The sequence below is a fragment of the Salmo salar genome, chromosome 10 (genome assembly GCF_965601325.2).
Source record: "Salmo salar chromosome 10, fSalSal1, whole genome shotgun sequence".
NCBI lineage: Eukaryota > Metazoa > Chordata > Actinopteri > Salmoniformes > Salmonidae > Salmo > Salmo salar.
Window position 1 is genome coordinate 121,587,897 of NC_138300.1, and position 25,312 is coordinate 121,613,208.

The window sequence follows — 25,312 nt, forward strand, 5'->3', positions numbered from 1 at the left end:
GAGTAACAAGGATGCAGAGTAACAAGGATGCAGAGTAACAAGGATAAAGTGTAACAAGGATAAAGTGTAACAAGGATGCAGAGTAACAAGGAAGCAGAGTAACAAGGAAGCAGAGTAACAAGGATGCAGAGTAACAAGGAAGCAGAGTAACAAGGATGCAGAGTAACAAGGATGCAGAGTAACAAGGATGCAGAGTAACAAGGATGCAGAGTAACAAGGATAAAGTGTAACAAGGATAAAGTGTAACAAGGATGCAGAGTAACAAGGAAGCAGAGTAACAAGGAAGCAGAGTAACAAGGATGCAGAGTAACAAGGATGCAGAGTAACAAGGAAGCAGAGTAACAAGGATGCAGAGTAACAAGGATGCAGAGTAACAAGGAAGCAGAGTAACAAGGATGCAGAGTAACAAGGAAGCAGAGTAACAAGGATACAGAGTAACAAGGAAGCAGAGTAACAAGGAAGCAGAGTAACAAGGAAGCTTCTATTGATCAGCTTCTCAAAGCCTTCATATCTAACACAGTAGTATGTAATTTCTCTCCAGTGCTTCTGTTACAGATTTCATTCATTCAAACATAACTAGAACAATGACTGCCAAATATTGATTGTATAATAGCTACACTCTCGCAGCTGTCAACTGCATAGTGGAGATACATACAGTACTAGCTAGCACTGACAGCTGTATTAGTAGAGAAGAACCACATAAATTACCCACAATACACTGTATGTTTAGGAGCTGTACAGACACAGACACACATTGACATAGTAGAACGAGGCTGAGTCCCAAACGATACCCTTTTCCCTTTATAGTGCACAAATTACGACCAGGGCCCACAGGGATCTGGTCAACGTAGAGCACTATATAGGGAATGGAATTCCATTTGGGACGCATCCTTACACAGACACGCATTGACCTGCTCTGTACCCCAGGGGACATAGCAGGCTGTAAGCTAAGACTGTTTTAGCGCAGTGACCCACAAACACTAAAGCCTCAGGAGGCCACATGCTCTTAACTTCAGCCTTGCCCTGTAACCGTCTGTCCCTGGAAGAGGAGTACAAATAACAGTCTACCACATGTATAGTCTATACTGGAATAGTCTATACTGGAGTAGTCTATACTAGAGTAGTCTATACAGGAATAGTCTATACTGGAATAGTCTATACTGGAGTAGTCTAGACTGGAGTAGTCTATACTGGAGTAGTCTATACTGGAATAGTCTATACTGGAATAGTCTATACTGGAGTAGTCTATACTGGAATTGTCTATACTGGAGTAGTCTATACTGGAATTGTCTATACTGGAATAGTCTATACTGGAATAGTCTATACTAGAGTAGTCTATACTGGAGTAGTCTATACTGGAGTAGTCTATACTGGAATAGTCTATACTGAAGTAGTCTATACTGGAATAGTCTATACTGGAGTAGTCTATACTGGAATAATCTATACTAGAGTAGTCTATACTGGAATAGTCTATACTAGAGTAGTCTATACTGGAGTAGTCTATACTGGAATAGTCTATACTGGAATAGTCTATACTGGAATAGTATATACTAGAGTAGTCTATACTGGAATAGTCTATACTGGAGTAGTCTATACTGGAATAGTCTATACTGGAATAGTCTATACTAGAGTAGTCTATACTGGAGTAGTCTATACTGGAGTAGTCTATACTAGAGTAGTCTATACTGGAGTAGTCTATACTGGAATAGTCTATACTGGAATAGTCTATACTAGAGTATTCTATACTGGAGTAGTCTATACTGGAGTAGTCTATACTGGAATAGTCTATACTAGAGTAATCTATACTGGAGTAGTCTATACTGGAATAGTCTATACTGGAGTAGTCTATACTGGAATAGTCTATACTGGAATAGTCTATACTAGAGTAGTCTATACTGGAGTAGTCTATACTGGAATAGTCTATACTAGAGTAGTCTATACTGGAGTAGTCTATACTGGAGTAGTCTATACTAGAGTGGTCTATACTGGAATAGTCTATACTGAAGTAGTCTATACTGGAATAGTCTATACTGGAGTAGTCTATACTGGAATAATCTATACTAGAGTAGTCTATACTGGAATAGTCTATACTAGAGTAGTCTATACTGGAATAGTCTATACTAGAGTAGTCTATACTGGAATAGTCTATACTGGAATAGTCTATACTAGAGTAGTTTATACTGGAATAGTCTATACTGGAATAGTCTATACTAGAGTAGTCTATACTGGAATAGTCTATACTGGAATAGTCTATACTGGAATAGTCTATACTAGAGTAGTCTATACTGGAGTAGTCTATACTGGGGTAGTCTATACTGGAATAGTCTATACTAGAGTAGTCTATACTAGAGTAGTCTATATTGGAATAGTCTATACTGGAATAGTCTATACTGGAGTAGTCTATACTGGAGTAGTCTATACTGGAGTAGTCTATACTAGAGTAGTCTATACTGGAGTAGTCTATAATGGAATAGTCTATACTGGAGTAGTCTCTACTGGAATAGTCTATACTGGAATAGTCTATACTAGAGTAGTCTATACTGGAGTAGTCTATACTGGAATAGTCTATACTAGAGTAGTCTATACTGGAGTAGTCTATACTGGAATAGTCTATACTGGAATAGTCTATACTAGAGTAGTCTATACTGGAGTAGTCTATACTGGAGTAGTCTATACTAGAGTAGTCTATACTGGAGTAGTCTATACTGGAATAGTCTATACTGGAATAGTCTATACTAGAGTAGTCTATACTGGAGTAGTCTATACTGGAGTAGTCTATACTGGAATAGTCTATACTAGAGTAATCTATACTGGAGTAGTCTATACTGGAATAGTCTATACTGGAGTAGTCTATGCTGGAATAGTCTATACTGGAATAGTCTATACTGGAGTAGTCTATACTGAAGTAGTCTATACTAGAGTAGTCTATACTGGAATAGTCTATACTGAAGTAGTCTATACTGGAATAGTCTATACTGGAATAGTCTATACTAGAGTAGTTTATACTGGAATAGTCTATACTGGAATAGTCTATACTAGAGTAGTCTATACTGGAATAGTCTATACTGGAATAGTCTATACTAGAGTAGTCTATACTGGAGTAGTCTATACTGGGGTAGTCTATACTGGAATAGTCTATACTAGAGTAGTCTATACTAGAGTAGTCTATACTGGAATAGTCTATACTGGAATAGTCTATACTAGAGTAGTCTATACTGGAGTAGTCTATACTGGAGTAGTCTATACTAGAGTAGTCTATACTGGAGTAGTCTATACTGGAATAGTCTATACTGGAGTAGTCTATACTGGAATAGTCTATACTGGAATAGTCTATACTAGAGTAGTCTATACTGGAGTAGTTTATACTGGAATAGTCTATACTGGAATAGTCTATACTGGAATAGTCTATACTAGAGTAGTTTATACTGGATTAGTCTATACTGGAATAGTCTATACTGGAATAGTCTATACTAGAGTAGTTTATACTGGAATAGTCTATACTGGAATAGTCTATACTAGAGTAGTTTATACTGGAATAGTCTATACTGGAATAGTCTATACTGGAATAGTCTATACTAGAGTAGTTTATACTGGAATAGTCTATACTGGAATAGTCTATGCTGGAATAGTCTATACTAGAGTAGTTTATACTGGAATAGTCTATACTGGAATAGTCTATACTAGAGTAGTTTATACTGGAATAGTCTATACTGGAATAGTCTATGCTGGAATAGTCTATACTAGAGTAGTTTATACTGGAATAGTCTATACTGGAATAGTCTATGCTGGAATAGTCTATACTAGAGTAGTCTATACTGGAATAGTCTATACTGGAATAGTCTATACTAGAGTAGTTTATACTGGAATAGTCTATACTGGAATAGTCTATGCTGGAGTAGTCTATACTAGAGTAGTTTATACTGGAATAGTCTATACTGGAATAGTCTATGCTGGAATAGTCTATACTAGAGTAGTTTATACTGGAATAGTCTATACTGGAATAGTCCATGTTCTAGTATAAGAAGATGTATCATCACTGTCCTCTTCTCATCACATTAAAAAGCAGTTACAAAAGTCCAGACAAAGCTAACCTGCAGCCACTGGAGCGTGTGGTGGAGTAATCCGTTATGAAACACAACGCTAACCACATAACATCCCGGTCTGAGTAAGAGAGCGCGTCCAGACAAAGCTAACCCGTGATAGACAGACCAGAACATGAAGTCAAATATTCTCCGGATACTGGTTCGTACGTTCTCACGTCGTACAAGAATCGTGTCAAGAGTCTGGTTGAGTGGTAACGCTCTCTACATGTGTTCCCATGGCGACGGGGTCGGAGATATTCTGTTCAGCTCTTACTTTCTGTGTCTCTCTCTCTCTCTGGCTCCATCGTCACTGGACTGTCTTCACACTGGGTGAGTGACCTGGATCACTCAACGATGTAGATAAGGGCGCTTCAGTAAGCAAAATACTCTGAGCTCCAGCTACTGTGAACCTATGCTGTCTAATAGTTTGGGAGAAGCTGACAAGGGTGAACGACCTGTACCAGAACAGAACAGTCCTGAAGTAATGTGAAAGAAATCAGATATCATACCAAAAGTATACTGTGTTTGGTGTGCCCTGAAGAAGAAGAAGAGGAAGAGGAAGAAGAAGAAGAGGAGGAAGAAGAAGAAGAGGAAGAGGAAGAGGAAGAAGAAGAAGAGGAAGAGGAAGAGGAAGAAGAAGAAGAGGAAGAGGAAGAAGAAGAAGAGGAAGAGGAAGAGGAAGAAGAAGAAGAGGAAGAGGAAGAAGAAGAAGAGGACGAAGAAGAAGAAGAAGAGGAAGAGGAAGAAGAGAGGGAAAGGGAGAGGCAGAAAGAAAAAGAGGATAGAGAGGGGGGGAATAAAAAGAGTGGAGAAAATGAATGAGAGAGAGAGAGAGAGAGAGAGAGAGAGAGAGAGAGAGAGAGAGAGAGAGAGAGAGAAGAGAGAGAGAGGAGGAGAGAGAGAGAGAGAGAGAGAGAGAGAGAGAGAGAGAGAGAAAGGGGTGCAAAGGATTGATACTGTATCTCTGCTTACCTCAGACCTTTTCTACACCACATTCACTGAAAATCAAACACTTAGCCTACATTTCACTAACATTTAAACAAACAATTACCCTAATAGCAAAAAAAGACATTGGGTAAATACAATGACTGAGACAATGTGTGTGTGCCTGTGTGTTCTGTGGAGAACATGACGCAGACCCAAATCAGTCTCAGTATAAATGTCAGAAAATAACCTCAAAAATCCACTGACTGACAGCCCCTCTATAATCCACTGACTGACTGGTCCTCTATAATCTACTGACTGCCAGCCCCTCTATAATCCACTGACTGACAGCCCCTCTATAATCCACTGACTGCCAGGCCCTCTATAATCCACTGACTGCCAGGCCCTCTATAATCCACTGACTGACAGCCCCTCTATAATCCACGGACTGACAGACCCTCTATAATCCACTGACTGCCAGCCCCTCTATAATCCACTGACTGCCAGCTCCTCTATAATCCACTGACTGACAGCCCCTCTATAATCCACTGACTGACAGCCCCTCTATAATCCACTGATTGACAGCCCCTCTATAATCCACTGACTGACAGACCCTCTATAATCCACTGACTGACAGCCCCTCTATAATCCACTGACTGACAGCCCCTCTATAATCCACTGACTGACAGACCCTCTATAATCCACTGACTGACAGACCCTCTATAATCCACTGACTGACAGCCCCTCTATAATCCACTGACTGACAGTCCCTCTATAATCCACTGACTGCCAGCCCCTCTATAATCCACTGACTGCCAGCCCCTCTATAATCCACTGACTGACAGCCCCTCTATAATCCACTGACTGCCAGCCCCTCTATAATCCACTGACTGCCAGACCCTCTATAATCCACTGACTGCCAGCTCCTCTATAATCCACTGACTGACAGCCCCTCTATAATCCACTGACTGCCAGACCCTCTATAATCCACTGACTGACAGCCCCTCTATAATCCACTGACTGCCAGCCCCTCTATAATCCACTGACTGACAGCCCCTCTATAATCCACTAACTGCCAGCCCCTCTATAATCCGCTGACTGCCAGCCCCTCTATAATCCACTGACTGACAGCCCCTCTATAATCCACTGACTGACAGCCCCTCTATAATCCACTGACTGCCAGGCCGTCTATAATCCACTGACTGATAGCCCCTTTATAATCCACTGACTGACAGCCCCTCTATAATCCACTGACTGACAGCCCCTCTATAATCCACTGACTGACAGCCTCTCTATAATCCATTAACTGACAGCCCCTCCATAATCCACTGACTGCCAGACCCTCTATAATCCACTGACTGACAGCCCCTCTATAATCCACTGACTGACATACCCTCTATAATCCACTGACTGCCAGCCCCTCTATAATCCACTGACTGACAGCCCCTCTATAATCCACTAACTGCCAGCCCCTCTATAATCCGCTGACTGCCAGCCCCTCTATAATCCACTGACTGACAGTCCCTCTATAATCCACTGACTGCCAGCCCCTCTATAATCCACTGACTGACAGCCCCTCTATAATCCACTGACTGCCAGCCCCTCTATAATCCACTGACTGACAGCCCCTCTATAATCCACTGACTGCCAGCCCCTCTATAATCCACTGATTGACAGCCCCTTTATAATCCACAGACTGCCAGCCCCTTTATAATCCACTGATTGACAGCCCCTCTATAATCCACTGATTGACAGCCCCTTTATAATCCACTGACTGCCAGCCCCTCTATAATCCACTGACTGACAGCCCCTCTATAATCCACTGACTGACAGACCCTCTATAATCCACTGATTGACAGCCCCTTTATAATCCACTGACTGCCAGCCCCTCTATAATCCACTGACTGACAGCCCCTCTATAATCCACTGACTGACAGCCCCTCTATAATCCACTGACTGACAGCTCCTCTATAATCCACTGACTGCCAGACCCTCTATAATCCACTGACTGACAGCCTCTCTATAATCCATTGACTGACAGCCCCTCCATAATCCACTGACTGCCAGACTCTCTATAATCCACTGACTGCCAGACCCTCTATAATCCACTGACTGACAGCCCCTCTATAATCCACTGACTGACAGACCCTCTATAATCCACTGACTGACAGCCCCTCTATAATCCACTGACTGACAGCCCCTCTATAATCCACTGACTGACAGCCCCTCTATAATCCACTGACTGACAGACCCTCTATAATCCACTGACTGACAGCCCCTCTATAATCCCTCTATAATCCACTGACTGACAGCCCCTCTATAATCCACTGACTGACAGGTCCTCTATAATCCACTGACTGCCAGACCCTCTATAATCCACTGACTGCCACTACTGGAAAAGGCAGAAACAGAAAATAGGGAATAATGTCATCCATCCAACAAGTTACCTACAGTATAGGGCCCTGGTCAAAAGTAGTGCATTTATAAGGAATAGGGTGCCATTTGGGACAGATCAAAACTCTCCACTCTGTTCCAGGTCTATCTGTCTTAACTACACCCTCTGTTCCAGGTCTATCTGTTTAAACTACACCCTCTGTTCCAGGTCTATCTGTCTTAACTACACCCTCTGTTCCAGGTCTATCTGTCTTAACTACACCCTCTGTTCCAGGTTTATCTGTTTTAACTACACCCTCTGTGCCAGGTCTATCCAGGTCTATCTGTTTTAACTACACCCTCTGTTCCAGGTCTATCTGTCTTAACTACACCCTCTGTTCCAGGTCTATCTGTTTAAACTACACCCTCTGTTCCAGGTCTATCTGTCTTAACTACACCCTCTGTGCCAGGTCTATCTGTTTTAACTACACCATCTGTTCCAGGTCTATCTGTCTTAACTACACCCTCTGTTCCAGGTTTATCTGTTTTAACTACACCCTCTGTGCCAGGTCTATCCAGGTCTATCTGTTTTAACTACACCCTCTGTTCCAGGTCTATCTGTCTTAACTACACCCTCTGTTCCAGGTCTATCTGTTTAAACTACACCCTCTGTTCCAGGTCTATCTGTCTTAACTACACCCTCTGTTCCAGGTTTATCTGTTTTAACTACACCCTCTGTTCCAGGTCTATCTGTTTTAACTACACCCTCTGTGCCAGGTCTATCCAGGTCTATCTGTTTTAACTACACCCTCTGTTCCAGGTTTATCTGTTTTAACTACACCCTCTGTTCCAGGTCTATCTGTTTTAACTACACCCTCTGTTCCAGGTCTATCTGTTTTAACTACACCCTCTGTGCCAGGTCTATCTGTTTTAACTACACCCTCTGTTCCAGGTCTATCTGTTTTAACTACACCCTCTGTTCCAGGTCTATCTGTTTTAACTACACCCTCTGTTCCAGGTCTATCTGTTTTAACTACACCCTCTGTTCCAGGTCTATCTGTTTTAACTACACCCTCTGTTCCAGGTCTATCTGTTTTAACTACACCCTCTGTTCCAGGTCTATCTGTTTTAACTACACCCTCTGTTCCAGGTTTATCTGTTTTAACTACACCCTGTGCCAGGTCTATCTGTCTTAACTACACCCTCTGTTCCAGGTCTATCTGTCTTAACTACACCCTCTGTTCCAGGTCTATCTGTTTTAACTACACCCTCTGTTCCAGGTCTATCTGTCTTAACTACACCCTCTGTTCCAGGTCTATCTGTCTTAACTACACCCTCTGTTCCAGGTTTATCTGTTTTAACTACACCCTCTGTGCCAGGTCTATCTGTCTTAACTACACCCTGTTCCAGGTCTATCTGTCTTAACTACACCCTCTGTTCCAGGTCTATCTGTCTTAACTACACCCTCTGTTCCAGGTCTATCTGTTTAAACTACACCCTCTGTTCCAGGTCTATCTGTTTTAACTACACCCTCTGTTCCAGGTCTATCTGTTTTAACTACACCCTCTGTTCCAGGTCTATCTGTTTTAACTACACCCTCTGTTCCAGGTCTATCTGTTTTAACTACACCCTCTGTTCCAGGTCTATCTGTTTTAACTACACCCTCTGTTCCAGGTCTATCTGTTTTAACTACACCCTCTGTTCCAGGTCTATCTGTTTTAACTACACCCTCTGTTCCAGGTTTATCTGTTTTAACTACACCCTGTGCCAGGTCTATCTGTCTTAACTACACCCTCTGTTCCAGGTCTATCTGTCTTAACTACACCCTCTGTTCCAGGTCTATCTGTTTTAACTACACCCTCTGTTCCAGGTCTATCTGTCTTAACTACACCCTCTGTTCCAGGTCTATCTGTCTTAACTACACCCTCTGTTCCAGGTTTATCTGTTTTAACTACACCCTCTGTGCCAGGTCTATCTGTCTTAACTACACCCTGTTCCAGGTCTATCTGTCTTAACTACACCCTCTGTTCCAGGTCTATCTGTCTTAACTACACCCTCTGTTCCAGGTCTATCTGTTTAAACTACACCCTCTGTTCCAGGTCTATCTGTCTTAACTACACCCTCTGTTCCAGGTCTATCTGTCTTAACTACACCCTCTGTTCCAGGTCTATCTGTTTTAACTACACCCTCTCAGTGTATTTTTCCTTTCATTCATGAACCCAATGCTTTAATGAATGAGATAACGATGGCTACCTCAAACCCCTGATTATTTCATTTGTTCGGATGACTACTAAGCTAATTGGTAGGGTCATCACTAACAACCATCCATCCCTGGGATACAACTCTGTGTGGTTTACTCCTGGTGAAACCAGCAATCTATAGCATGTTGCTGTTTTCATGCTGAGTATTTAAAATTAAAGCCTTAGTGTGCGATTTAAAATAGGTAGCTACATAGAAACAGTAGTCTGGATATAGGTCATCCTCATGGCCAATGATACTGGCATTTACAATGTAATACTACTGTAAACTATGATTATTTTATATATTTTTAACTAGGCAAGTCAGTTAAGAACAAATTCTTATTTACAATGACAGCCTACCCCAGCAACACTGGGCCAATTGTGCACCACCCTATGGAACTCCCAATCAAGGCCAGATGTGATACAGCCTGGATTCAAACCAGGGACTGTAGTGACACCTCTTGCACTGAGATGCAGTGCCTTAGACCACTGCACCACAATGTCATATGAAATTGTAGAATTTAGCAGACACTCTAATCCAGAGCAATTTACAGTAATGAGTAATTTAGCAGACTCTCTTATCCAGCATTGATTTTCATACTGGTCCCACATGGGAATCAAACCCACAACCCTGGCGTCACTAGCACCATGCTCTACCAACTGAGCTACAAGAAACCACACCTCAGTCACCACATAACGACTATGTCACATTACAGTGCCCTGTAAACTCATTATATAGTCAGCGACTAACACACAGCCCACAATGACTGAGGTACAGTAGGTCTGTCTGCAGCAGGAACCCTCTTCTTGCACTCCAGTCCAGATTGAAAGAGCAACAGGAAGAGAATTAAAAGGCACTCTGCCAGAGCCCAGAGATAGAACGAGAGAGAACGAGAGAGGGGGCAGTGACAGAGAAAGAGAAAGAGAGGGAGAGACTTGGTTGCGACACAATTGTGGCTGGAGGGAACAGGAAAGACTAGGAGCTGGAAGAGAAGAGTCCCATTTCATTAGAAGAATGCCTGAGTCAGGGGAAGGGAGTGTGTGTGTGTGTGTGTGTGTGTGTGTGTGTGTGTGTGTGTTGTGTGTGTGTGTGTGTGTGTGTGTGTGTCAGGGGAAGGGGAAAGGAGACATTAAGGCCCAGTGAGTCAGTCACATAACAGGGAGAGGCCGTGAAAACAGAGGAGAGGAGGAGGAGGGGAGAGGAGAGGAAGATGAGGGGAAGAGTGGAGGAGAACGGAGGGGAGGAGAGGAGGGGAGGGGAGATGAGGGGAGGGGAGAGGTAAAACAACCAAATATCACGACCATTGCATGTTCTTCAAAATATCTGCAGACTCATTGGTATTTTTTAATAGTACAGTCAACTTCAGTTCTGTTAAGGTATCCTCTCTAGAATCTAAAGATCAGGAGAATTCCTTCATAGTTTTATGATTCTAACAGTTCCCTAAAAGCCCCGGGAGACAACACGGCCATTCTTCCCTGTCACTGAGTCATCTGTATTCCACTGAAGCTCCATACACATTCCATGATCTACATTTTAAAACGGCTAGACAATCTCCCAATTATGACAACAACAAGAAAACGAGGTATAGACTATTTTCCATACAGAGTCAATACACAGACACAGACCAGTTATTTAAATTACAATTAAGGAAGGGGGGGGGGGACTTGAACTGTAGCAGTTTATCTTCAACTTTTTTAAATGGTTAAGTTTTGGCATGACAAGCGGTTCAGTGAAAGACTACAGTGTTGGAGAGAACGGGTGGAAAACAATCAGATATCACACGGTTTAATAATTCCCCGCATCCCGCTTCCCCTGGTAACTCATGTGTTGGGATTCCCCTTGTTTTCAACACTGAAGTGTCTATTAACTCAACTCTACAGTATCTGTGGTTCGTTGGGAACTGATACTAAACATTACAATATACCATACACACACACACACACACACACACACACACATTTATACATAGTTTGACTTGTCAGGCAGCTGTGAGTGAGCTCAGAGTGCAGCTGTAAGCCCCTGGGTTCACAGAGAGTGAGAGGATACACACACACACACACACACAACCACAGGAAGTCCGTCCAATCAAGTCCAGGGGACACTTCCTCTTTATCTAGAGGAAACAGACCAGTTGTTTGTCCTCCGCCTCGCTGCTCGCCTTGGCCGCTCGGTCCAACGATTCTTGGTCTTTATCTAACTCTCCCTATTTTCCTTAACACTAGAACTGCTGGACCTCGAGGGACCTTCCTTCTAGCTAATAAGGGACCTCCCTTCTAGCTAATGAGGGACCTCCCTTCTAGCTAATGAGGGACCTCCCTTCTAGCTAATGAGGGACCTCCCTTCTAGCTAATGAGGGAACTCCCTTCTTGCTAATGAGGGACCTCCCTTCTAGCTAATGAGGGACCTCCCTTCTAGCTAATGAGGGACCTCCCTTCTAGCTAATGAGGGACCTCCCTTCTTGCTAATGAGGGACCTCCCTTCTAGCTAATGAGGGACCTCCCTTCTAGCTAATGAGGGACCTCCCTTCTAGCTAATGAGGGACCTCCCTTCTTGCTAATGAGGGACCTCCCTTCTTGCTAATGAGGGACCTCCCTTCTAGCTAATGAGGGACCTCCCTTCTATCTAATGAGGGACCTCCCTTCTAGCTAATGAGGGACCTCCCTTCTAGCTAATGAGCTAACATTCTAACAGTGTAATTAAAACATTTCATATGTAATCGACAAAACAAAAAATATTGGGTTGTGTTTATGAAGGCCTTTGATAGCATTAGAATACGATTTATTAATGTATTTATTTCAAATAACACAATAGTATTTTCCTCTTGTTATTCTTCATCACTGTTGTGGGACTACAACGGCTGTGCATGTGCTTTATTATTCTGCGCGGAGGGAGGGAGGCATCTCCCATCTCTTCTTCATGGTACCAGCCAAGCGTGTTTTTCTTTGCGAGCAACTTGTGAAGTGACAGTGAAGAGAAGAAAATTGCCCATGGTGACATTTTGCTCCTTGTCAATGTAACATTCCACAAGCCTCGTCATCACATTCTCCGACACTCGCTCACCTGCTGCCCGATGTGAATCTTTTCCCAGATATGGGAAAGCCGTTTATCGCGTACAATTACACACCCCTCACCGTGCTGCCTATTCCAAGTAGGTCAGAGTAGACTGATAAAGACTGCTTGGATTCTGTGGACTGATATAGGATACATACCATTTTCAGATTATTATTATAATGGATCAATACCAATATAATGGCCTGCCCTGTTCTTCATTCACAATTGGTGATTTACGTAATTATGCATCGTTTGAAACCCCACATTGATCAACTCACCCATTCTCCCCCTTCCTACATGACCATACTTTACTTCATTGTATTTCATCTGTTGCTATACGGGGTGGCAGGTATCCTAGTGGTTAGAGCTTTGGACTAGTAACCGAAAGGTTGCAAGATCAAGTCCCTGAGCGGACAAAGTGAAAAATCTGTCGTTCTGCCCCCTGAACAAGGCAGTTAACCCACTGTTCCTAGGCTGTCATTGAAAATAAGAATTTATTCTTAACTGAACTGCCTAGTTAAATAAAGGTAAAAAATAGATATGTGTGAAATTAGTTTAAGGCTTCAGTCTAGTCAATCCCTGCGCCCAGGGCTTAGTCAGAGTCAGTCAATGCCCAGAGAGAGGCTTAAAGAGAGCAGGGTTTAAAGGTTGACACGGGAGTGGAAATTCATTCCTGTCTCGTCTTGTCCTGTCCATGTTTTTCCTGTACTGTCCTGATCCCGCAACAGTTCAATAACTCCGGAACATTCCTGTCCCGTCCCATGTTCATTTTCTGCGCACAGAAATATGTAGGATTTTGTGTTTTTTTGGGGAGTATTGAAAAGAATTTCAGTAATGGAATATGCGACTGTGATATGTGGTTGTCTTACCTATTTTAGTTAAATTCTCTGACTGTAGGCCTACATCTCTCTGGATGAGAGTGTATTCTATATGACCTAAATGTAGATGGATGGATGAGGACTGAACTGCCTAGTTAAATAAAGGTAAAAAATAGACCCCAGCAGGATGGTCTACTCAGCACAGTATAAATCTATAGCCTACTGCAGTATAAATCTATAGCCTACTGCAGTATAAATCTATAGCCTACTGCTGTATAAATCTATAGCCTACTGCAGTATAAATCTATAGCCTACTGCAGTATAAATCTATAGCCTACTGCTGAACACAGTATAAATCTATAGCCTACTGCAGTATAAATCTATAGCCTACTGCAGTATAAATCTATAGCCTACTGCAGTATAAATCTATAGCCTACTGCTGAACACAGTATAAATCTATAGCCTACTGCAGTATAAATCTATAGCCTACTGCAGTATAAATCTATAGCCTACTGCAGTATAAATCTATAGCCTACTGCTGAACACAGTATAAATCTATAGCCTACTGCTGAACACAGTATAAATCTATAGCCTACTGCTGAACACAGTATAAATCTATAGCCTACTGCAGTATAAATCTATAGCCTACTGCTGAACACAGTATAAATCTATAGCCTACTGCTGAACACATGCGAACAACACATTAACATTTACAACAACAACAAACAACCCTGAGCGGCAGTACTGCATAAGTCAATCTATTTTTATTCCATTCTTCACCTCCGATGGCTGGGATTTAGTTATATACGTGAACAATTGGGTTGGTAGCCTATAGTATTTCATTAAAAAGCAGCCTTTTTTTTTTTTGCAAGCCACATTCGGTTCCTTTCTTGTCAAAGACAACTCCATCAAATATAGCAAAAACATCTCTCTTTCCTTAGCTCTAATGTTAATGTTAGTGACTGGTCCTTGGCTGGAACAAGACGTTGCAAATTCTTTGAAGGCTTCATCACTTAGCCTGGTGACGTAGCTCGGCATCTGACTCTGAGGTAGCCTGGTGACGTAGGTCGGCATCTGACTCTGAGGTAGCCTGGTGACGTAGCTTGGCATCTGACTCTGAGGTAGCCTGGTGACGTAGCTTGGCATCTGACTCTGAGGTAGCCTGGTGACGTAGGTCGGCATCTGACTCTGAGGTAGCCTGGTGACGTAGATTGGCATCTGACTCTGAGGTAGCCTGGTGACGTAGCTTGGCATCTGACTCTGAGGTAGCCTGGTGACGTAGCTTGGCATCTGACTCTGAGGTAGCCTGGTGACGTAGGTCGGCATCTGACTCTGAGGTAGCCTGGTGACGTAGCTTGGCATCTGACTCTGAGGTAGCCTGGTGACGTAGGTCGGCATCTGACTCTGAGGTAGCCTGGTGACGTAGGTCGGCATCTGACTCTGAGGTAGCCTGGTGACGTAGCTTGGCATCTGACTCTGAGGTAGCCTGGTGACGTAGCTTGGCATCTGACTCTGAGGTAGCCTGGTGACGTAGGTCGGCATCTGACTCTGAGGTAGCCTGGTGACTGGCAACAACTGGAGCCAACAGGAGGGGGGGAATTACAATACATTTTTTCATCGATTTTTATTAAGTAAACTATATTATATTAAGTAAACTATATTATATTAAGTAAACTATATTATATTAAGTATATATATATATTAATATATATTGTATTAAGTAAACTATATTATATTAAGAAAATTGCAAACACCCTGTGGCTCACTTGGTAGAGCATGGTGTTTGCAACGCCAGGATTGTGGGTTCGATTCCCATGGGGGGCCAGAATGGGGGGGGAAATGTATGAATTGAAATGTATGCATTCACTACTGTAAGTCGCTCTGGATAAGAGCGTCTGCTAAATGACTAAAATGTAAATTATATTAAGTATATATATATTAATATATATTGTATTAAGTAAACTATATTATATTAAGTATATATATATTAATATATATTATATTAAGTAAACTATATTATATTAAATAAATTATATTATATTAAGTGGACTATATTATATTAAGTAAACTATATTATATTATGCCTAGCCTACACATTCGGTATTTTCTTAAATGTTTCACAAATGTCATATTTCCACCCCAGAAACTCTGTTTATAATTTGTCCTGTACTGCCCATTCCGGTAGACTGGTGATCCTGTCCCATCCTGTCTCAAACTTGACTCCAGAACTTGACTCCCATTGCTGCCAGAATCCCTTGGGATTCCGTGTCAGCCTCTAGAGCTGGGTGAAGAGCATGAGTCTGTCTGGCTCTATCTGGGGTGAGGGATGGGTTTGGATGGGTGTGATGCTGAAGATAAGTGTGTGTGTGTTAAATATAGTGTGTGGGATTAGAGGTGTGTGAACATGTGTTTTGATGTATGCATATGTAGGCATAAGAGTAGTTACCAAAAAAAATGCACCTGACATTTAAAAGGCAATACATATTGTGTTTAAACCCTTGACTACTGATCAAATCAAATCAAATGTTATTGGTCACATACACGTGTTTAGCAGATGTTATTGCGCGTGTAGCAAAATTCTTGTGTTTCTAGCTCCAACAGTGCAGTAAAATCTAACAAGTAATTACAATAGGCTGAGAGTTATTCTTAGAACTGGGCAGCTACGAAAGCATTCTATCATAACATAACGTGACCTTCAGCAAGACGACACAATCCCACATACAGCGAGAACAATTTTGAAGATCAAGCCTATTCAAAAAGCAGGTGGAATTGCAACGCATGCTGGTGTAAACCAGAGGAACATATGCCAGAGCCCTTTTTCCAAAAACCCCAGGAAAAAAAGCACACCCCTCTCCTCTTACCTCGACCGTGTAAATTATTTTGTCTGCCACACTAAAAAGTGTCATTTTCACAGTGTATCTAGATAACAAAGATACTGAACCCACTACAGGGCTAGTCAGATACTGACCCCATTACAGGGCTACTCAGGTACTGAACCCATTACAGGGCTACTCAGATACTGACCCCATTACAGGGCTACTCAGGTACTGAACCCATTACAGGGCTACTCAGATACTGAACCCATTACAGGGCTACTCAGATACTGAACCCACTACAGGGCTACTCAGGTACTGAACCCATTACAGGGCTACTCAGGTACTGAACCCATTACAGGGATACTCAGGTACTGAACCCATTACAGGGCTACTCAGATACTGAACCCATTACAGGGTTACTCAGATACTGAACCCATTACAGGGCTACTCAGATACTGAACCCATTACAGGGCTACTCAGGTACTGAACCCATTACAGGGCTACTCAGATACTGAACCCATTACAGGGCTACTCAGATACTGAACCCATTACAGGGCTACTCAGATACTGAACCCATTACAGGGCTACTCAGATACTGAACCCATTACAGGGCTACTCAGGTACTGAACCCATTACAGGGCTACTCAGATACTGAACCCATTACAGGGCTACTCAGGTACTGAACCCATTACAGGGCTACTCAGATACTGAACCCATTACAGGGCTACTCAGGTACTGAACCCATTACAGGGCTACTCAGATACTGAAACCATTACATCACACACATTAAATGAAGAGTCCTCCAGCGATAGAAAAAAGCAATTTTCATATTGAGCCAATAGATAGATACTCCATTTAGTTCCTGGCTCTCAGCGGACCAGTGTGTGCGTGTGCACGCGTGTGTGTGTGTGCGTGTGTGTGTGTGTGCGTGTGTGTGTGTAGACCGCAGCCTGGTGAATGGTGCCGGAGGGAGGAGTAGAGTGGGGCTGATAGGATACGAGAAAACAGAGCAAGCAGAGATGACCTTCCAGGCCTGGTTTTCCCCTGTCTGTCTGTCTGTCTGTCTGTCTGTCTGTCTGTCTGTCTGTCTGTCTGTCTGTCTGTCTGTCTGTCTGTCTGTCTGTCTGTCTGTCTGTCTGTCTGTCTGTCTGTCTGTCTGTCTGCCTGATCTTACTGCTCTGTCTGTCTGTCTGTCTGTCTGTCTGTCTGTCTGTCTGTCTGTCTGTCTGTCTGTCTGTCTGTCTGTCTGTCTGTCTGTCTGTCTGTCTGTCTGTCTTCCTGCCTGTCTGTCTTCCTGCCTGTCTGTCTGTCTTCCTGCTTTACTAAATGCCTGGCTGCCTAAACCAGTTGATACAGATACATACCTAGCTAGATAAGGGAATGGGGAAGAGAGAGAGAGACAGACAGATAAAGAGAAAGAGAGAGAGAAAGAAAGAAAGAAAGAAAGAAAGAAAGAAAGAAAGAAAGAAAGAAAGAAAGAAAGAAAGAAAGAAAGAAAGAAAGAAAGAAAGAAAGAAAGAAAGAAAGAAAGAAAGAAAGAAAGAAAGAAAGAAAGAAAGAGAGGAAGAAAGAAAGGAGAAAGGTAGTGGATAAGTGCATTAGTATAATTCACCTGGTTTAATTAGAGCCATGCAGATATCAGACACCCAGCCAAGCAGTCAGCCACCTCATTTACAGAGAGAAATACAAACCCTCCAACCCAAAAAGGCCTGTGGTGTTGATGGTATCCTAAATGAAATGATAAAATATACAGACCACAAATTCCAATTGGCTATACTTAAACTCTTTAACATCATCTATGGTGAATCACTAAAACTATACAGAAATACACTACGGAAAAAGAAGGAACAGCACGTCAGAAATCAGCTCAATGTAATTGAAGAATCCATAGAATCTAACCACTTCTGGGAAAATTGGAAAACACTAAACAAACAACAACACAAAGAATTATCTATCCAAAATGGAGATGTATGGGTAAACCACTTCTCCAATCTTTCTGGCTCTATAACAAAGAACAAACAGCAAAAACATGATCAAATACAAACATTAGAATCAACTATTAAAGACAACAAGAACCCACTGGATTCTTCAATTACATTGAATGAAGTACAGGACAAAATACAAACCCTCCAAACCAAAAAGGCCTGTGGGGTTGATGGTATCCTAAATATACAGACCACGAATTCCAATTGGCTATACTTAAACTCTTTAACATCATCCTTAGCTCTGGCATCTTCCCCAATATTTGGAACCAAGGACTGATCACCCCAATCCACAAAAGTGGAGACAAATTTGACCCCAATAACTACCGTGGTATATGCGTCAACAGCAACCTTGGGAAAATCCTCTGCATTATCATTAACTGCAGAATCATACATTTCCTCAGTGAAAACAATGTACTGAGCAAATGTCAAATTTTCTCTTTACCAAATTACCATACGACAGACCACGTATTCACCCTGCACACCCTAATTGACAAACAAACAAAACAAAGGCAGTTTTCTCATGTCTGCTGATTTCAAAAAAGCTTTTGACTCAATTTAGCATGAGGGTCTGCTATACAAATTGATGGAAAGTGGTGTTGGGGGGGAAAACATACGACATTATAAAATCCATGTACGCAAACAATAAGTGTGAAGTTAAAGTGGCAAAAAACACACATTTCTTTCCGCAGGGCCGTGGGGTGAGACAGGGATGTAGCTTAAGCCCCACCCTCTTCAACATATATGTAAACGAATTGACTAGGGCACTAGAACAGTCTGCAGCACCGGGCCTCACCCTACTAGAATCTGAAATCAAATGTCTACTGTTTGCTGATGATCTGGTGCTTCTGTCCCCAACCAAGGAGGGCCTACAGCAGCATCTAGATCTTCTGCCCAGATTCTGCCAGACCCTGGGCCCTGACAGTAAATCTCAGTAAGATCAAAAATAATGGTGTTCCAAAAAAGGTCCAGTCACCAGGACATCAAATACAAATTCCATCTAGACACCGTTGCCCTAGAGCACACAAAAAACTATACATACCTCGGCCTAAACATCAGCGCCACAGGTTACTTCCACAAAGCTGTGAATGATCTGAGAGACAAGGCAAGAATGCCCTTCAATGACATCAAAAGGAACATAAAAATCGACATACAAATTAGGATCTGGCTAAAAATACTTGAATCAGTTATTGCCCTTTATGGCTGTGAGGTCTGGGGTCCGCTCACCAAACAAGAATTCACAAAATGGGACAAACACCAAATTGAGATTTTGCATGCAGAATGCTGCTAAAATATCCTCAGTGTACAACGTAGAACACCAAATAATGCATGCAGAGCAGAATTAGGTCGATACCCGCTAATTATCAAAATCCAGAAAAGAACTGTAAAATTCTACAACCACCTAAAAGGAAGCGATTCCCAAACCTTCCATAACAAATCACCTACAGAGAGATGAACCTGGAGAAGAGTCCCCTAAGCAAGCTGGTCCTGGGGCTCTGTTCACTAACACAAACAGACCCCACAGAGCCCCAGGACAGCAACACAATCAGACCCAAATAAATCATGAGAAAACAAAAAGATAATTACTTGACACATTGGAAAGAATTAACAACAAAAAACAGAGCAAACCAGAATGCTATTTGACCCTAAACAGAGAGTACAAAGTAGCCGAATACCTGACCACTGTGACCGACACAAAATTAAGGAAAGCTATGTACAGACTCATTGAGCATAGCCTTGCTATTGAGAAAGGCCGTCGTAGGCAGACCTGGCACTCAAGAGAAGACAGACTATGTGTACACTGCCCACAAAATGAGGTGGAAACTGAGCTGCAGAACCTCCTGCCAAATGTATGACCATATCAGAGACACATAGAGAGAGGGAAAGAGAAAGCGGAAGGAAAGAGAGAGTGGAGAGGGAATGAGAGAGCAGAGAGGGAAAGAGAGAGCGGAGAAAGAAAGAGAGAGGAAAGAGGGAAAGAGAGAGCAGAGAGGGAAAGAGAGAGCAGAGAGGGAATGAGAGAGCAGAGAGGGAAAGAGAGAGCAGAGAGGGAAAGAGAGAGCAGAGAGGGAATGAGAGAGCAGAGAGGGAAAGAGAGAGGAAAGAGAGAGCGGAGACAGAAAGAGAGAGGAAAGAGGGAAAGAGAGAGCAGAGAGGGAATGAGAGAGCAGAGAGGGAAAGAGAGAGCAGAGAGGGAAAGAGAGAGCAGAGAGGGAATGAGAGAGCAGAGAGGGAAAGAGAGAGGAAAGAGAGAGCGGAGACAGAAAGAGAGAGGAAAGAGGGAAAGAGAGAGCAGAGAGGGAAAGAGAGAGCAGAGAGGGAAAGAGAGAGGCTCTGAATCCCACCATGTGGAACCATTAGCAGATTGATTAATTTAATCTCTTTAATGAGTGACATCTAAGCAGCAGAGCATACTGTCATCCCCTAAATACAGCGGGGCCAGGGACTAGGAAGACACTGCCATAGGCATTTCACACATTAATATCTTCTATCCAGACCTGGATTGGTCTAGATTGGGAGGGGACAGAGAATACACATCGGCACAGCCATTTTCCTTGTCTCTTTCTGGCTGTGTGTGTGTGCATGTTATTAGACAAGTATAATGATTGTTTTGTGAGTTATGTAAACAATATTGTTCCATCGCTTGCAACAGGGTTTTTGTTGAACGGTAGTCTATTATTACTTTGTTATTCATGTGTTGTTAAAGGGATACTTCAGGAGTCAGATGAACTGGTGGATACCATCTCTGCATCCAGTATGAAGGAAGTTATAGGTCCGTTTCGCAAGCCAATTGCTAACTAGCGTTAGTGCAACGACTGGAAGTCTTTGGGTATGTGCTAGCATGCTAGTCATTATGCTAACGCTAGTTAGCAATTTCGCTAGTGCTAGTTAGCAACTTCCCTTCAAACTGCACACAGAGACATACAAATGGTATTCATGAGTTCATTTGACTAAGAAGAAGATCCCTTTAACTGGCTGTTGTTGTGTGCAATGGTTTTGGATATTGTTTGGGTTAGTCTACAATGGACTAATGCAGCTCTCCACTATTGTTATAGTTTACTCAAGTAAGATTGATTTTATACTGTGGTATGCACACTTGATTAAACAACACAATATGTATTCAATCATTTCAGTAAGTATGTAAAAAGCCTCTCTCCTGTGGACATAACTTCTGGACTGCCACCCTCACTATCAGACAGCGAGGGTAAGACTGTGTGTGGGTGTGTGTGTGTGTGTGTGTGTGTGTGTGTGTGTGTGTGTGTGTGTGTGTGTGTGTGTGTGTGTGTGTGTGTGTGTGTGTGTGTGTGTGTGTTGGCAGCTGTTCTACCATCAACACACTACTATATTTTCTTTATTTGACAAGGCAAATTAAAAAAAACTTCCCACCCGGTCGCAACACATACAGGGAACAATGTGCAATGTATGTAAGTGTGAATATTTCTCTCCCCTTTCAAACCATTTAGCTCCCAGATATTAGAGATAGGGTTAGTAGCCCTGATTTGGAAAGAAAAGAAAGAGAAAGAGAAAGAGAAAGAGAGAGAGAGAGAGAGAGAGAGAGAGAGAGAGAGAGAGAGAGAGAGAGAGAGAGAAGGAGAGAGAGAGAGAGAGAGAGAGAGAGAGAGACGCACACTGCCCACAAAATGAGGTGGAAACAGAGCTGCAATTCCTAACCTCCTGCCAAATGTATGACCATATTAGAGACACATATTTCCCTCAGATTACACAGACCCACAAAGAATTCGAAAACAAACCCAATTTTGATAAACTCCCATATCTACTGGGTGAAATATCACAGTGTGCCATCACTGCAGCAAGATGTGTGACCTGTTGCCACAAGAAAAGGTCAACTAGTGAAGAACAAACACCATTGTAAATACAACCTATATTTATGTTTATTTATTTTCCCTTTTGTATTTTAACTATTTTCACGTCGCTACAACACTGTCTATAGACATAATATGACATTTGAAATGTCTTTATTCTGTAGGAACTTCTGTGAGTGTAATGTTTACTGTTCATTTGTATTGTTTATTTACCTTTTGTTTATTATCTTTTTCACTTGCTTTGGCAATGTTAACATATGTTTCCCATGCCAATAAAGCCCTTGAATATTAGAGAAAGCGAGAGAGAGGAACAGAGAAAGAGAGAGAGCAACAGGGAGAGAGAGGGAGAGAAAGAGAGAGAGAGAGAAAGAAGAGAGAGAGAGAGAGAGAGAGAGAAAGAGAGGGAGGGAGATAAGCAACATGTAGGTCTATACGTGATGTTAGCCCAACACAATAATCATGAAAGGGGAGGACTCAGTCACTCAGTCAGCCAGAGCCAGTCACTCAGTCAGCCAGAGCCAGTCACTCAGTCAGCCAGAGCCAGTCAGCCAGAGCCAGTGAGAGGTAGAATAAGCGTTTGTCTTCCGTCTCGATAGGTTCTTATCCTGCAGTGTGGAGCGCTAAACTTGTAGAAATAGAATGACTAGAATAGGTGGTATTTCTATGGCAGCTATACAGCAAGTGCAGGCAGCAGCAAAGCTCTTTATACAGAGCAACAATGGAACGGAACAATTCAGTGCCCCAGGCCAGTAACTAGTCTACGACCAGGCAGCTTCCATGTTTTGAAACCTTATACGCACTGACTTGTGCAGTATAATAAATAGAGAGATATAATGGTGTGTGGTTATAGACATTGTTTATAGGGATCATTTGAATGGGGAAATTTAAAAAATACCTGACATTTCATGTGTGCATTGTGCAGTGTTTTCATCAAAGACAAGCCTCTAACAGGTACAGTCATCTTCAGATTTCAAAATAACCCTTCTTCACTGCCAATTACAAATAAAAATAAACATTTATTTAACTAGGCAAGTGAGTTAATAACAAATTCTTATTTACAATGACGGCCTACCCCGGCCAAACCCTAACACGGACGACGCTGCCGGCATCATGAATATCATTAACGATCAATATAGAGGTTTGAAACCTCTCTACTATTATACTGTACTCCAGCTAATATCTAGTGGAAAGGTGGGACTCCCACACGGTTCTATTATGTGATTAATGTTTAACTGTCAGTAAACTCTTGGCCCTGGAGCCACGGTGCATCCAACTGAGACAACTCGAGACGTTCCCATCTGGTGACCCCGCACGTCGTGGGAGACAAACCTCCGTTATGACGGGACCCCTGGGCAGCGAGCTGTCCATGCTGTCACTTCGAGTGGGAAAGATGCCAGCTTGAAGACGGACTGAGTTGACTGACATACATCGATTTTGACTTTCAACTCTCTTCCAATGTCGGCAGTCTGCCTTCTCTCTCGCCATAGAGAGAGGCAAGCTAACTGGTAAATGCAGTTTGTCAACGGTGTTTATAATGCCAGAGATTAAATGTGAATGTATCTTGCAAAATAAATGTTAGCATCATACATGCAATGAACATTTCAAATGAACATAGTCTATCATTAGTTTATTCAACCGTGTGGAATAACATATACATTATGTTCAATATACTGCACTTCTGACAACAAGCTATATATCTTGTAAAAATGCCGCTATGTATTGGCTAGTTAAAAGTACAACAGGCTTCATACTCCCAAACCTAATGACTTCCACTCATCTTAGTTGATAAACAGTCTCGGAAAATGTGCGCTGTTCGACAGAAGAAATGGGATATGAAAACGATCGTTCCAAGATTTCCTCTACCCAATACTGACATTCCTTTGAACAGATAGTCTTTCACTTACTAAAAATGATTGAATACATATTGTGTTGTTTAATCAAGTGTGCATACCACAGTATAAAATCAATCTTACTTGAGTAAACTATAACAATAGTGGAGAGCTGCATTAGTCCATTGTAGACTAACCCAAACAATATCCAAAACATTGTACTCAACAGTGCACACAACACAGTCAGTTAATAACAATGTAATAATTATATTCATGTTTCAACGTTATAGCCAACCATTCAACAGAAACTCCGTAACAACCTTGTTTACTTTACAGATTTTCCCATAACTTGTTTTCTCCATCACTTCGCGTTTTTTTTCCTCCCCCATCATCGATTTATAAAACATTCAGAATTGACTGAAGTTGCATACAGATCGTAGGCGAACAGCGTAGTGCTCTGTAGACTCTAACGCGACTTGCTAGGTAGGTATCATTGACTATTCTTACCTCAAAACTGCAGTATTTGTCCAGAACCTCAGCGCGAACTCTACGGTGTTTTCTCCACAAAAATATTGTCAGAATATAGATTTAAATGAGTGCAGAAAAAAAAACAATATAAAGATTGAAAGAAAACAGCCAAATTGGAGATGTGTGCCAAAGGAAAGAACCAACAAGCTTTTAGACTTCAGTCTTCAGCTTCTAAATTAGCCACGGATAACTATAGCACCGATTTAAGTCACGCAGTCTTGCAGCGGAGTAAGAGAAATCCGTACGCGAACAGTTTTGCTCGGAACTCCCTGAACAAACCGCACGCCGTAACGCACCGATCCGTCCAAACCGTGGTCCAGCCCCCTGGTTGGACACGCCTTCTTCTAACTCATTTATTCCTTTCAATTAGATTGTGAACACGGTGATCAATATAATAATAATAATAATAACATTGCACAGGTGAAAGGACCGTAAAAAAAAAAAACGTATATTGAATTAATTAAATGCAGTTTAATTATCCAAAACAATGCCAAAGATAACGCACCTCCCCCCATAAACACAAGAAGGGGTGTTTTGTTTGTTTGTTCTTTAGTGGGTGGAGAGAGCACGAGGCTGGGGTGACAGAAGTGGGTTTTTGGGCGCCCCTCGTGTCACTGAATCTACTACAGATGGGAGAGCAAGATAAGCGGGTCTTGAGACTTATCTCACAAGGTCGCGACACTGACATTCCCTGTGGCATACATCTGTGATAGATACCCCTAACCCCGTGTTTTATAGTGTGTATGTATTATTACTTTCCCCTCTACTAGCCCAACCCAAACAAGAACATTTGAATACAGACGGAAAGTTTCAGGGTCTTGAGTTAAATTACCATCAAATGGAA

General features: G+C 42.2%; 1 protein-coding gene across 3 annotated transcripts in view; it reads right to left on the reverse strand.

Annotated features, from left to right (window-relative positions):
* The window catches only part of LOC106561726 (tetraspanin-18B), a 106,142-nt gene extending 81,361 nt beyond the window's left edge, over nt 1–24,781 (reverse strand). For 2 of the 3 annotated variants that reach the window (XM_045688564.2, XM_045688563.2), the window contains exon 1: nt 24,448–24,757. The gene's annotated coding sequence lies outside the window, so the exon portion shown is untranslated. Of the gene's footprint in view, nt 1–24,447 lie in introns of all 3 variants that reach the window. The other variant, XM_045688562.2, reaches the window with a different exon arrangement.
* Nucleotides 24,782–25,312: the final 531 nt, after the last annotated feature.